The sequence below is a fragment of the Musca vetustissima genome, unplaced genomic scaffold (genome assembly GCF_032173495.1).
Source record: "Musca vetustissima isolate MV318-11 ecotype Yass unplaced genomic scaffold, APGP_CSIRO_Mvet_v1 utg13943, whole genome shotgun sequence".
NCBI lineage: Eukaryota > Metazoa > Arthropoda > Insecta > Diptera > Muscidae > Musca > Musca vetustissima.
Genome location: NW_026888068.1, coordinates 34,373 through 51,558, shown reverse-complemented (window position 1 = coordinate 51,558; position 17,186 = coordinate 34,373).

Below are 17,186 nucleotides of genomic sequence, written 5' to 3'. Positions count from 1 at the left end.
GGTGTGCCGAATTACAATCCTTACGTCTAGAAATATGCCTTTCAGTTTTCAATATACCGAAGATTGGATGCTACCGTTATATGGAGGCTATACTCAAACGTGAACCGCTGTGCCTCACCATTTCCTCACGCCTCTTGCAGAGTTCTAGAGGTACAGTGGAAAAACACATCTGACGAATGAATCTCAAAGTAAACACTCCTCACGTTCCATAGATCATGTACATAAAGTTTGTTAAAAATCGATGCAGTAGTTTTTCAGTTTAGGGATAACGAACATATACGTATTATATATATATATATATATATATATATACAGATTATAACTGTTTTCTTGCAAAAATACTATTTTAGTTTAAATTTAAGAATATTATCGAAAAATATTTTTTGCATTTCAATTTTTTTGTGTAAAATAAAAACTATTTCCAAATAAAATTTAGTTCATTTTCTTCAAAATTGTTTCCAACGTACATACGTACATGTATATGTATGTATTTATAATTCTCGTACATTACAACAACACATAAAAATGCATAGTTACGTACATACATATATACACTGTGTCAAATAAAATGACTTCGACAACAGAAAAGAAAACCATGAAATATAAACCGAAAATATCGTAAAAAACGAAAATAACGAAGCATTAAAAATCCAACAACAAAAAAGTGCACACAAAGCACTTTCCTTCATCATTTGTGTTATAAGAATATCTCAGTATTTGGGTAATGCTGCATTTATACACTACACTGCCGCACTACACCGCACCGTGCCGCATAAGCACACGCATCCCACCACAACTGCTGACAGATTCGCATATTCGCCAACACTTTGATGTTTGACGATGTCGCACATCAAAGTCAAAATTCATTTTGTGCTGATCTAAATCAGAAGGCATTACCAACCAACCAAAAAATCAAATAAAGACAAAAATTTAAGCACATAAGTATACGCCCTATCCCTTCCCTCCACAATCAAGCTCCCACCGAAATGGAGCACACACATTATTGCCGCACTTAAATGTCATATCTCATGTCACAAGTGCAATGTGTGTCCTAACAAAGAAGGCAGACATGCACGCGTACATACATACATATACACTTCTCGATGCCAAGTCTACTCTCATCATATCCATTCCAAGTACCCATAGACCATATAGATGAGTAGTGACATCCTGCCATTCAAACAGTTCCATGGATGGATGTACTATCATCATTCCTTCGACCGTTGCCGCCGATGAAGAAAGAGATAATTTCGGGTTTGCCTGCTGCTGCAGCTGACGATAATGTGGTGGTGGTGGTGTTGGTAGGAAGGTAGCGTCATAAAAAAGAACTAAAACCCCAAATAATGGTTAGAAAATGCTGCTCCCACCAAGCCGCCGCCTACCCCAAAAAATAATAATGACGGCGATTAAATTTTTGCAACGATGTAGATTGGGCTAAATGAAGGAGAGACCAATAATGAAATCATGGTTTTCATTTTCTTTTATTATTTTCTTCTTGATTTCATTTATTATGACGATGTTCGGAAGTCATTCCCTTGCACACTTTTTCTCTAATTTTATTATCAAAGTGTTAATATGGAATAATGGGACACATTCCTATTCGGTCGATAAGAAATTCGTAATATTGACGACATACACATAAACTTTACCAATATGTATGTACATGATTAGGGAAGAATAATTTGGGCATTTTATTTTATTATTTGCGAAAATGACGTTTTTTTATAGAAAAAGAAATGACATACTATTAACTCGAGAACGAATGACCGAATAACACATACACGTGGAATTTTGTATACAACGCAACGGCTGGTGGGTTTGAAATCAAGTAGCATTCAGGACAAGTGGATCAAACAACTAGAAATTGAAAATTAACAAATCTCCAGATAAAAATTTCTTCCAAATCGAATGTTACAAACAAAGATTTAAGGGAAACCCCCATTGAAGACTTTTAATCTTGTATATAAGAACTTGAAGACTTAAAATATAAGAAAATGAATTGACATGATTATGTTGTTGTTTTGTAGTTGTTTTTTTTTTTTTTTTTGTAATAACGAAAAGTCTTTTTCGACAGCGATCACTGGAACATCCGATTTCAAAAATTTCAACGGTCTTCGAAAGAGTACATGTCTGGCTCTGGTATGAACTGAACATCGCACACAAATTAACTAAATGACGGACATGTGCAATTTAATTTTTTAAATTTCCCTATTTTAACCACAAATCCAGTTAGAAACCAGTGAGCGGAGCAGCATAGTCGGACGGGGCCGACCATACGATACCCTACACAACTACCACGGAACTCTAACTTTCTGCGGATGTTTATTTTGAGCCTGGACCATATTTCATGATATTTGCACTCTCTTGACGATTAGAGATCTACAGCATCTCCCTTCTAATTACTTATCTATAGAGGGTATAAATAAGGGTATAAATAAGGAAGATCTTGAACGATGTGAAATCGTACCTCAAATAAAATTTTGTACAATTTGTTAGTTTAGGTAGATTTGGAATATGGGTACGAAAAATACAGAATATCACCAAATTTAATACAATTTGGATTTTAGTGAACAGATAGAACTGGAATTCCTAAATTTGGACTTGCGATTACTATTTCAAAGCAGGATTGAGGTGGAATTCGGAATTATGGTACAACAATTTATACTTATTATTTTATTTATTGTTTATATTATTTTATGTTTTCTATTCCCTTTCCGCATACGAAGTAGCGGACACTTCGCTAGTATATATATATATATATATATATTTATATATACATGTGTTACTGTAGGTTTGAGACCACTGTTGTACTTTTCTTACTTTTCCAAACAAAATTAAATTTTTCAAACCAAATAATCTGCAATTTTATAACATACATTTGTTGCGGCACATATTCTCAAAATAATAATTTCTGCACATACAAATTATATTTATGAAAATCAAAGGACAGTGGTCAAGTTTGCCCGGGCCGAACTTGTATATACTCTAACATCAAATGTTATAATTCTCGGCATGAATATTTGATACGCAAAAAACGTGCTCAAACTCCCCAAAATACTGTAACTTGGGAGGTACCATCATATTGAGGAGTACCTAAAACCTGAACTAGTATTAATAATTTCTGGTAGGACGAAGTGTTTCCAAGTGAGAACCCAAATATTCCGTCAATTCGGTGAAAAAAATGTAATCTCTAAAATACGTAAATTTGGAAGTAAAAATTGGATCAATATTGGGGATTTTCTGTAGGCATAACATCTTCTGTAGGAAGATGTCATGTCCAATTTACAAATTTATTCTATTATTCTCAATAGGAACCCAAAATACCAACTTACAACCAATTTAATTGATAAACGTGTCAAAAATCTCCATATTGGGGGTACCATTTTAGGTGGGTACACTTAAACGTGGGTCACTATTAAACATTTTTAGTACGGAAATGTGATATAAAATGAGAACCCAAAATACAAAACTACAGCCAAGTTGGTTGGAAAACAAAGTCCAAAATACCTACCCTAAATAATATTAATATTTTTTGTACGGATATGTGTTATTCAATGAGAACGGAAAATACTAAATTAAAGCCAATTCGGTGGGAAACGTATTCATAATCTAAAAAATGATGTTGTATGACGGATACCCTGATACTTGTGTCAATATTAATAATTTTTGGTACCGAGATGTGATATACAATTCTGTTGGAAAACGTGTCCAAAATACCGAATATTGGGGAGTATCGTTATATGGGGTTATATGTTGGGCTACCCTGAAACTTGGGCCAATATTAATAATTTTTGGTGCGGATATGTGTCTTTAAATCAGAACCCAAAATACCAAATTATATTCAAAATCCCCATAATACCGAGTATTGGGGAATACCGTTATGTTACCTGAAACTTGGGTCAATATTAATAATTTTTGGTACCGAGATGTGCTATACAAAGAGCACCCAAAATAGCAAATTACAACCAATTCGGTTGGAAAACGTGCCCAAAATTCCGAAAAATCAAAAAATCATATATATATATATATATATATATACATTGTGTGGTGTTATGTGCCGATATTTTTTTCTGAAAACCATCAACTTTAGACCTTGTTTGGCATGTTTAATTTTCATCGACTAGCTCTGGTCGGACTGGCGTGGTTCTTCGGTCTAAAGCCTATGGAGCACATAAGCATAAGAAAGAATCATCATGCCGATATATTGCCACATAATTCTTTAAAGAGCATGTTTAAATTAGAACAATTTCCAAAACCAAATACTTACGTTGAGTGACTAGATGATATGTCACTAGAGCAAAACCCTTCCTTTCCACGGTAATCTATATGCTCCATATTGCAGATTACCCCCTTTGTAAGAAATTATCGATACTTTGGCATTTACTAGTTCATTTAAACATATTCCTTTTTATATTATTTAGAATTAGCAATTCATCTTAATTTCACTGTAGTTACTTATAAATTATAATACATTTGTAATATGCTTTGAATTCTGTGCAAACTAACAATTTCGTATAGAATGTATGTTGGGATATGTAGATTCTAATAAATTTTATCGCATGCGATGTTCTTAAATTCTCTTTTAACAATTGTTTCGCTTAAAAGTAGGTCAAATTATTCTATTTTGCTTATTACCTATTTTCTAATCAGCTTTGTTTTGGTTTTCAATTTCTTTCTAATTACTGATGCTTCTTCTTCTTCAGATAAATGAAATAGATCAGCTAATGTTTAATGTAATTGATATGAGGGATATAGGTGATACCGCAGAAAGATCAGTTATAAGAAATTGTAAATCAAAACAAGCTGAGTGAATTTGTGAAAATTATAATAATATATTACAAAATTAAATATATGAAAATATAAACCAGAAATAAAAATAAATTATAGTGAAATTGAATGTGTTTATATGTTTCTGATTGTGCTATAAATTGGATATTTCCAATTTAATGAAAAATTATGTTGTTTGATAATGATTTAGTGTTGTTGTGGATAATCAAATATACCTGCTGATGGGGAATTGTTGTTGTTGTGGCTGAAACTATGACCCTTTTGGAACTCAATTGCGGAATGATGGAGGTAAGAAAAATCAGTGCCAAGTAGATTAAGTCGCTTTTCAATGATGAAATGTATATCCAGGGTTATTATTAGTTCGGCCAAACAGAATATATTTTTGCGTGACTTATTCATATACACAAAAGATTGAATTCTGTTGTTTTTTTTCGGGGATGGAGGTTTAAAGGGACATTGCCCAAATTCTCCAATAATGGAAAGCAAACCAATAGATTTATATCAGCGTCACTGCAAGAATAATACCACTAAATATTCGAACCTGACTCGAAAACCACTTTCTATATTCTTACCAGTTTCAGTTGGAAAAACCCTTTTGTGATATTTCTGTGATATTTGATAGTATTATAATTATTCCACTAGTAGTTTATTTAACATCCTTTTATTGTTTTGTTGGATATAAAATATCCCCAATAGTTTTGATTTAAAAAAATTACTTGTAAGATCTCTAAGATTTTAGTCTTTATACCACGAGGTCACAAAAGGAAAAGAATGAATTTCATCAGAATGACATCGGACGTTTATGGTAAATGTATTTGATTATTTGGTAGTTTGTGTAGGCGTACTAAATATTTGTTTATAAAATGAACACAGCATCATATGTTGTAATATTACAATTTGAAAGTCACTGGAAACTATGAAATACCAATCCGTTGAAATATAGCTATATTTGAAGTTAGAATTAATTATATCAATTAGATATTTCATAATTATTTGAAAACGGTATTTGAATTGGGTCAATATGTAATGTTGCTGTTTTCATGCAATTCAAAAAAAATCTATAACAGTGGTCTTCAGTGAATGACAGTGTGGCAAACGGAATGACAAATTTAATATAAACTCCTCCTTATGGTATGGGTATAAAAATTGATATTTTTTAGGTTTTGTAGGAATATTTGATAACCATGCTAACGGACTATCCGATTTAAACCAAACTTTTCTCAAGCTAATATTTTTACAAACCCTGTGTATTGTTGGAATATGTGACTCATTGGCGCCTTTCTTTTAGTAGCAAAAAGGGTAAAACTTTAAAATTTTTATAAGTCCAATAGTAAGCGAATGTTATGTCCGATTTGACACTAACTCTGCACATCGTCGTATTTTTACCAATTCTAAATCAAGTTTGAAGATGGGACCCGTTGGTTGAAAGTCCATCTCCGAATTGATATATATTAAAAAAAAATATGATTTGCAAATTTTGTATCAATTCGGTTACTACCACGTAAAGAGGTTTCATAACCAACAATGAGCCAGGGGCGTCATACTGATGTTAGTTTTGTAGAAAATTTTAGCTATAGCTGTAGTAAAAAATAGTCAATAACGTTAATAGTTTGGCTACACCAAAAAGTAAAAAAGTCCAAAGGAATATCTATATGTAAGAATATGTATATATATGTAAGAATACGCCATAATTTATAAAGAGGTCGCATTCGTTTTGAGTTCCACTGAAATAGTATGTTAAGTTTTAATATGTGTCTGTCAGTTATAACACTGGGTTTAGCTATAAAAATATAAAACTTTATTTAAATATTATTCTCAACCCTCATAATCTTTCCCTTAAATACATTTTTACAAATATATGTATGTAGTAAAATCCTACTTCGCAGCATACAGTAATTGTTTTGCTTAAATACCAATTTCGAATTATTTTTTTTATTTACAATTTGACATTTTATGCATATAAATTGATATTTGTGAGTGACACGTTTTTCCGTAATTTTAATAATACGCAAATGTGACCAATGTTTTATTTGAAATAAATTTATATTTCAAAACATTTTAAATGACATTTTAAAATAGGATTTAAAATGTGCTAATCATTTACTAAACATTCGTCATAGCTCCAAGACAGGACAAGACAGTTGGCAATTTTCGTTATAAGAAATTGCGTTATCATTGCCGTCATCATCCTTTTTTGTTCCTTATTTTATTTTAATTTTTTTTGATTTTTTTTTTCTCTTTTTACGAAGAGATGAAAACAATTAAAATAAGGCCTACGCTGAAAGATGGGCCATGAATGCAGAGACAGACCGACGAACAAACAAACAAAAAACTGGTAGTCATGCAGAGCCACTCTAAAGTGGCAAACACATTTGCAGGAACAAGGTAATGCCTTGACAATACAAGGAGTTCTTAATGACAACATAAAGCTTGACGTCCTCACCAGGAGGCAATGTGTAATTGAAACGTTGCTGTATCTGGGCATAAATTATTTGATACTGATGGTCGCTTTTTAGCCATGCTCTCCTGCTCCGTCGTCCGTTGTTCTACGTCAGACACTAGCAGGCTGTAAAATAAAGTGCTTTTTTATTGCCATTGCCGCTGCTGCTGTTGCCGTTGTTGATGGAAATGATTCTTCAACACCAGTAGCAGTGGAGTTCTCCTCCGCAGAATACTCATCCGTTTCAAAAGAAACCATTTGCTGAAATTACGACATTTTAAAGGCAAAAGTAAAAGTTTATTTTCTTTTCGGTTTAATGCGATTTTCAGGGAGAATGATAAAAAAACGCTCCCATTCACACACGTGTAGCAATTCAGACATATTCCGGCAGCAAATGCGACCACGAGTGGATGGCTGGTAACTCTGAAATGTTTACCAGGCACCAACAACAAAAAATAAGGCATTATGTCCGCCTGTTTTATTCATTTTACCACCCCATCATCATTATGATCCCTTTTTTCCTTTATAATGATTGAAAATTGCTTCCGCACAAGCTTTACGTACGTATCTGTAAGTACAAGACAAGTGAACATACTATGTGCAAATGTATGTATATATGTTCTTAAGTTCATGTGTGCCATGTTCTGTACAGGTTCCTCAAACATTTGGAATGGGCAATGCGTGCGATGAAAAAACCGCAGTTGTGCACTCCTTCCCACCCCTCCCTAGGTCCGACCATTTGTTGAAAGCCTTATGTGTTGTAAAATCCATTAAATGGATATTTTACACAACGAAATGTTTTATGCCATTTTCTGGATTTGCTTTGTGTGTGTGTTTGCTTGTTGCTTTTTTTTTGCCATAATACAACCGGTACATACACACATCGTCGTTAACAAATGCACCAATATTCTTCTACTTCTTCTTCTTCTGTGAAAGAGCTGATACTCCAAATTACCTCCCTCAAAGATTTCGGATTTAATGCTGTAAATGGAAAATCCTTGCATGCGAACGTAATTGGACTGATGATCGTTTATCTGCTTAAATTAAGGCTTTATTATTATTCAATGCTGTCCAATTTTCTTCGTTAGTCAGTGTTCGTTAATAAGGATTGAAATGGGAATTAACAATACAAAAAATCACATACTTGATGGGAATAAAAAATATTATTAAATTCTCATTAAATATTTTATTTTTGCAGATTTTATAGGAAACTGAGGAGTTTAAACAAATAGTGAATATTGGAAACATTTGTAAGCAGGTTTACAGTGTAGCACAGTGTTTCTAATTAAGTTGCCGTAATGACAAAAAAAATTACCGACCTTCAAATTTCACCTGCCTTCAAACAAAAAATGCGCCTGTTCAAAAGTTTAACGCGGTTAAGTTCGTCCGGGACATATTTTCTATACCCTCCGCCATGTGGTGTAAATTCAAAATGCTTTAATTTGGACGAGTTTTATATATAGACATACTATGTTAAGGCATTGTGTGCTAGGTATGAACATATTTTAAATTATTTTTGGAAAGATTTTATTATTACGTTATGCCAAATTTCGTGCAAATCGAATGATATTTAAGAACTTTGGTGCACCATTTACTTTAAATCGGACGAAAATATATATGGGAGCTATATCTAAATCTGAACCGATTTTTCCCAATTTCCATAGGGTTCGTCCTTGGGCCAAATAAGTGACCTATGCAAAATTTCATCCAATTTGGATCATAAATGCGACCTGTACTTTGTTTACAATTTAACATGGACAGACGGACGGACAGACGGACATGCGTAAATCGACTTAGAAAGTTATTCTATGCATATTCTCAAAAGGAACTATGGGTCTATCTCTAATCCTTTTGCCTGTTACAAACGTGTACACAAAGAAATAATACCCTGTAGGGGAGACTGGGGCACCTTCGGCACTTTTTTTTTAGAGCTCTATATCTCAGTACTTATTCAACATATATAACAACTTTATGGCTGATTTTTGTCCTCTGACACTTAATTATAAAAAATAGTACCAAAAAGATATAAAAAAATAGTATTAGTTAAAAAATTTTGAATGTGCCCCAACCCGGGGTAGCTTCGGCATTTGATGGGGCACATTCGGCACCATAGTCATAGCCGGGTAATTGTCATCGCTATCAGTCTGGTTGAAATTCTGATCCTCTAAAGGCTCTATTAGGTTTTAGTACGCCACACAATGTTTGAATTATATGGCTTTATTTTCGAGCGGCGGACGTTTACATCTCAAGGTCGCACACACCATCAGAAATAGGGGTTTTCTATCGCATTTTCGTCAATACAAGCACGTTTGATCTTATATATGCAATTTCGAACCATATTAAAGGATTAGTTTTAAAAACAAACTCAGAAACCTTTTACGTAAATAATATTGCACAATCTGTATATGGCCGAATGTGCCCCACTTTGAAATGCCGAATGTACCCCGAATGTACTTTTTATAGTTTTTTTCATTTTTTTCGATCAGATTTGTAAAAAGATTATATTTTTAAATATTTTTATAATAATACACATCGTAGTTAACCACTTTTTAATAATATTGTCTTAAAAATTTTAAAAGTTTTATACACGAAATACTTACGAAATGGAATTGAAATATTACAGAAACATCTATAAAAATACAGAAACCTATGTATCTAAATAAGCTTATTAGCTAGAAATTTCAAACTTTGTGTCAGTTATTTATTTCGATATTCGATACCTATGTATCGAAACTAGTGATGTACGGTGAGAATTTCATATCGAAAACGCGATTGCCGAAGGTGCCCCGATGCCGAAGGTGCCCCAGTCTCCCCTACCACAGTGTGTTGAAGGGTATAAAAACTAATTTCTGTAGGAATATTTATATGTCACAGGAGTAATATTTAATGTTATCTTTTGAGTATGGGTATTACTATGGGTATAAATATCGAAGTCAACTGGGATACAAAATATTCTGATTTGCCGGTGGGAAAGTGAGGCTTTTGATAAATTCTTAAAAATAAGAAATAAAATCAATTAATTATGTTTATATAAATATGTTTGTCATAATTTCTTTCTTTATTTGATTGTAACAAAAGCTGATGATTTTCTTATAAGTTACATGAAATTTCATTAACAGTTTTTTGTTGCTAAGATTTAGTATTTGACAACTGAAAATTAGTTGTATCATCAGTTAAAATGCAGAGAGTAGTTTAGCACTTTCACTACCATTAGCACTTGGCCTAACTACAAACACTCTCACTCACGTTTTGCCACTTTACAAAGGTTTTTGTTATCCTTCATCCATCCATCCAAGCAACCATCCATCCGTTCAAACCTACCTCTTATCATAGATGAAATGTTGTTATTCATAATGGCACAGTTTGACTTTTCTAATGGTATATTTTGTTTCTTTTTGCTGTAGAGGGAGTTGAAATGTGCCAACGAGAAGGCAGTGTTGCCTATTCGAATGTCAGGCAGACAGTTAGTCAGCCCGCCACACAGCCAGCTAGCATAGCCATTGGGACAGACAAAACGACATTCGAATTGTACTTACCCGTCCGCACATTCGAACATTGGAACACACTACTACATATTTCATTTAAACTTTAAGCAATTTAAGAAACTTTTTATGGGTGTTGGTGGTTAGTGGGCTGATACGAGCTAAGCACTGCTGGTGGAACAGTGTGGTAAACCAATCGACGTTCCTTGGCTCGTTACCGTTCGTATTAAGCCGCAAAACTTACATTTAGAACATAACAACAAAAACACAAAGTACCTCAAAAGCCATTATACCATGTACGAAAACGTTTATACGGCCCCTGACTACCAAAAGGAAAACGAGTCCATAAACTGTTGTAAAACTTACGTAAAAAGTAAAAACGTCGAAAATAACTTATAACAATATTCTGTTTTCTGTTTTGACAGCTTAATTATAAAACTTTCGTCGAGCCCTCAACCAACCTCTTTCAGCGCCACTACTACCACCATCACTACCAGCAGTAGCAGCATACACGCAAGCTAATGGGCCAGAAGGAAAAGAACTTTAGTTGATTCTTTGCATTGAAGATTCCGCAGCCCCTCCACCAATAGAATGGGCCGTTGCCTGCCTTTGACGAAAATAGTTTGGATGTTTGGCAAAGATGAATTTGTTGTTTGCCTTTGATGGAATGATACATTAATTAAAATCCTTTCGTTTCTAATCTTTCAACTTTCATCAGGAACTTTTTGCAGCTTCCACCACGACGTCTACTACTACAACTGCTAATGTCGATGAAGAATTTTAAGACATAGGCCGCAAATTTATTGACATAATATGTAGGTATGTGTGTGTATTATTATGCCACATTTCAATGTTTGCTGTGTATTCAAGTGGTCCGCATACTAACAGACGTGAACTTAATGGACGTGATGGGTTCAATTAGAGGATATAATGCGAATGGGTTTACATGTTAGAAAATACGTAGTAAAATATGTGGGTTTCATAATATTACAAACTTTAATAAATTTTATATCGAACCGAAAAGGTTGTAGTTTGTATCCGAAAAAGTACAAAGTCTCAATATTGAATATATGGGAAATTACCAAAATGTTTTAAATTCCTTGAAACTGAGGTTTGCTTGCTTATAACTCGCGAAATATGAACATATTGCATATAATTTAAATTCATTTCTATAAAATTAAGTGTTCTTGTCAAAATCATAGAATATTGGCAATAAATAATAAGTTGCGCGGAAGCTGTGATGGTGATAAAATCAAAAAATGGTGAAAATGTGTCGAAACCAAAAATTTTTTTTGTTGCTAAACTACACATCGCACGCACATGTAATCAGCGACTAAGTTGAAGAATACCCCATGGAGGAAAGCGGGTGCTTACATTTTGAAGCCAGATTTTCGGTGTTATTTGAATTGTTCTTATAATAAGGACGCGCAACCAGATAATGAACTAAACTGGTTATAGGATTGTAGAACTCGTATTTTGCTTCGTTTTGTGTATCATTAATGTGTTTACCGTAGCTTCTTTGCAATTGAATCCCAATGACGAAAATTTGGTGCGTAATTTTTATAAAAACCCTTTTTTTTTGAGTCTAAATTTAAGAAAGTCCATTCAAATATCGTGGAATCGATACGCGAATAATATGCGTATTTTATCCAAAATTGATTGTGGCGCGAATAATATGCTTATTTTATCCAAAATTGATTATGGTGTACTTTTGTGTATTTCCATAGGAGATTACTGACATCTGATGCGCATAAAAATCTTATGCACGTTGCGTAGTTTTTAGCCCTTTTTAGGGTTTTTACATAGTAAAGTGCATGAGGCGGTACACTTTGGTCGTTAAATGAAACCTCGAAAAATTCATAATTATTGGAAGGGATTGATTCGGTTTATACGAAAACCGTATGGGCATCAACTGATTTCAACGAATACGCGAACTGTATGCTTTTTAATGTTGATCATCTTTATCTATTGTAATTGCATTTTATTTAGTAATTTTTACAGTCGAAACTGTTATCAGATGAATCTACCGATGTTTAACAATCATCTAAAAGAATTTGTTGAAAAAATCATCACATGTTTTAGAAGATCTAGACAAACCCGTATTCCATACCATACTAAAAAATAAAAAAATTGAAAAAAAAAACATTTTGGGGCAATTCAGATATGTTCATGCTTTTATTTGTTGTTCACGATTATTGGACCGTATTTCAATTTGATTTGACAAGTATGCAAAGACAACAAATGTGTTCAACCATTTGTGAAGAAATTCGCGAATTACAACAAATAGGAATTTATTTAATTTATATTTGAAATACAATATTTAAAACAGCTACAATTTTTTGCGCAGCATCCGAATTTGTGAACGTGAACAGAATTTTGTAATTTCCCATATGTTCATGTTTCGATAGTTGTATGGACTTTTTTGGGTTATGTACTATCAAAACCCGTAAAGAAAGATCGAAAGTCGGAGCCGACTGTATGATACCCTTCATATATATACAGGAAATGCTTTTACAATTCTTATTGTAAGGTATATAAAGATATATACCGTAATAAATCTAATAACTTTGGTCGTATAATTACAATATCCTGTCGATAAAATAGAGGACCTTTGACATAAAATCGGACGAAATTATTTATATGATCTATACAGGTAAAAAACTATGTATGGAAGCTACATGTAAATTTTGATCGATTTGAAGTTATCGTGTCATTGGACATTCAGCAGCACAAAGATTAAATCAGAAGAAAATGGATATATTGGAACTATATTTATATCTGATTTATATATGTACTATCAAAACCCGTAAAGAAAGATCAAAAGTCGTAGCCGACTGTATGATACCCTTCATACATATACAGGAAATGCTTTTACAATTCTTATTGTAAGGTATATAAAGATATATACCGTAATAAATCTAATAACTTTGGTCGTATAATTACAATAACCTGTCGATAAAATAGAGGACCTTTGACAAAATCGGACGAAATTATTTATGTAATCTATACAGGTAAAAAACTATGTATGAAAGCTACATGTAAATCTTGATCGATTTGAAGTTATCGTGTCATTGGACATTCAACAGCACACAGATTAAAGCAGAAGAAAATGTATATATTGGAACTATATTTATATCTGAATTATATATGGGAGCTATATCTACATTTGAAACGATTTAAGGTAAAATTAAAGTCTATTTACACCAGTAAAATTTTATATCATTGTGGGACACGGTTTACAAAAGAAATGAGGTCAATGTCGAAAATTCATATTTTTGTGAATATAATTTATATTTGATAAATGTTTAATAACATTGACATGTGTCAAAATATTAACATAAAATGACGGTCAATTAAACAGATGGGTTTGGTGATTATAATGAAAGTGAAAATTACGCTGTAACATTATTTAACATGAAAATCTTGAATCAATCGGGACCACCAAAATCTTAAAGCTTATGATGTGGGAAGAAACCCCCTACCTGGTATTTGAATTAATAGCTAAGCTTTTTGTTTAAAATCTGTTTTAAATTTGTCGCTTTTGGGTGGATTTTCAAATAACACGTGCGAGTACCACGTGAACTACTCGAAATATTGACATTCACTCTTCAGCAATGCTTTGTCCCTTAATAAGAGCTAAAAATTTTTCTTTGATATAAAATCCAAAAAGGCACATTTGTCAAAAAACATAAATTTCTTAACAAGTGAGGGCCTACCCATTATTAGAAGTATTAAAATAGTAAAGTCGGGCGGGACCGACTACACGATACCCTTCACTACTTTGGATATATTCAATAAATTTATCCTGATAGACGTCGCTTATTGGAAAGAACATTGATATAAAATTAACCGAAGTGATCTTTATCTATATGTGAACAGACCTAAATTAATAAATTTCATTTCATTCGGACAGATTTAGAGTCGTTTCCGTACAACGAAACAAATATATGTAGTTCGATTTAAAGCAAACTTGGTACACGCTAATCAGCGTACTGTGCAAAATTTAATCTCTATCGGACAACCGTTAATTATTTCGTGAACATTTAACATGAAGTCGGTCGGAAATACATACCGGAGCATTGTCGGCAGCTGCACCAATTTCAACAAAACGTAATAACGTTATTGCAGGCTCATTTTGATACGTTGTGCCAAATTTCGTGTCAGTCGGACAAACATTTGGTGCAACATTTACCTAAAATCAGACAAAAATATATATGGGAGCTAACTTCAATACGTTTTGGAAACTGTTGGGTTAATCGGCCTAGCTTTGTATCTTTAGTGCACCATTTACATAAAATCGAACGGAAATTTTTGTATGTGAGAGCTATATCTAGACTCAACTTTCGTGCAATTCGAAAGATGTATATCTGAACTGATTTTCACGAAACTTAGCACACATAATTCTTAACTCATTTCAGTGCGCTATGCACTGAAACGATATTCACCAACATCAAAAGAGTTCGTTCTTGAGGCAAATAAATGAGCTATACCGAAGTTCATCCAAATCGAATTATAAATGTGACATGTACTTTGTTTACAATTAAACGTATCAGACAGAGAGAGGGACGGACATGCAAAAATCGACACAGAAAGTGTTTCTATGCATATTTTAGGTTCACATTTTGTATCACATATTCTTACCAATAATTTTAAATTTTGGCACATGTTTTAGGGTAGCCCCCATATAATGGAACCCAAATTGTCTGTTATTTTATAAGTGATCTTTATCTATATGTGAACAGACCTAAATTAATAAATTTCATTTCATTCGGACAGATTTAGAGTCGTTTCCGTACAACGAAACAAATATATGTAGTTCGATTTAAAGCAAACTTGGTACACGCTAATCAGCGTACTGTGCAAAATTTAATCTCTATCGGACAACCGTTAATTATTTCGTGAACATTTAACATGAAGTCGGTCGGAAATACATACCGGAGCATTGTCGGCAGCTGCACCAATTTCAACAAAACGTAATAACGTTATTGCAGGCTCATTTTGATACGTTGTGCCAAATTTCGTGTCAGTCGGACAAACATTTGGTGCAACATTTACCTAAAATCAGACAAAAATATATATGGGAGCTAACTTCAATACGTTTTGGAAACTGTTGGGTTAATCGGCCTAGCTTTGTATCTTTAGTGCACCATTTACATAAAATCGAACGGAAATTTTTGTATGTGAGAGCTATATCTAGACTCAACTTTCGTGCAATTCGAAAGATGTATATCTGAACTGATTTTCACGAAACTTAGCACACATAATTCTTAACTCATTTCAGTGCGCTATGCACTGAAACGATATTCACCAACATCAAAAGAGTTCGTTCTTGAGGCAAATAAATGAGCTATACCGAAGTTCATCCAAATCGAATTATAAATGTGACATGTACTTTGTTTACAATTAAACGTATCAGACAGAGAGAGGGACGGACATGTAAAAATCGACACAGAAAGTGTTTCTATGCATATTTTAGGTTCACATTTTGTATCACATATTCTTACCAATAATTTTAAATTTTGGCACATGTTTTAGGGTAGCCCCCATATAATGGAACCCAAATTGTCTGTTATTTAGTATTTTGAATTCTGATGAGTATAAAACGAATCCCCTCATTATTCGGTATTTTTGTGATTTTGATTACGTCTTCCACTTAAATCGGCTATATTTTATACTAGCATATGCCCGCAACTTCGTTAGCCAATGTAGGAAATATTTAAACATGTATTAACATATTATTTTATTTTCACAGAAAACTGCATATGTCAGAAAAACTAAGCAATCCACACATTAATATCGACCATAAATTAAATTTGAGTACCATTTAGTACCAAATTTCATGATTCGAGCTCTAAAGGTTCACCCAAATCCAAATTTTAACAATTTTTTCCATTTAGTGCCACCTAACAAAACTTCCTGCATACTCCGATCCTACACCCCCACACCGGATAGTTATAGTTCGAATTTCCAAAAACCCTTTGGTACATCTATCCTACACTCCGTCAGCTGCAGCGGTTAGGACAATACAAATGGTTTCACATTTAGAACTTTTCGTACCGTTCTAGAACGAATTTCCAAAAACCCAGCTTTATCTGTCACCTATGGACCAAGAGTGTGCATGGAATAAATAAATATAACCGTTATCATGCCTCAACTACCTTATTCGCCGGTCTTGGTCCCCGCTGATTTTTCCAATGCCCAAAAGTGAAGACAACGATGGAAGGAAGCGATTTGCTACAATTGAGGCGATAAAAGAGAAATCGAAACAGGAGTTGTTGGCTATACCAATTTAGAGGATTAAAAAAAAAACACTGGAATGTATATTATTTCCAGGGCAGATTAATTTGGAAAGAACAAGGTTACTAATCTTTTGAGAAAATTATAATAACTGGAATTTTTTATCAGACTTGTACGAGGTCTGATAAAAGAAAAAATATATATATATATATATGTATATCAATTTCGTTGAGGATGTT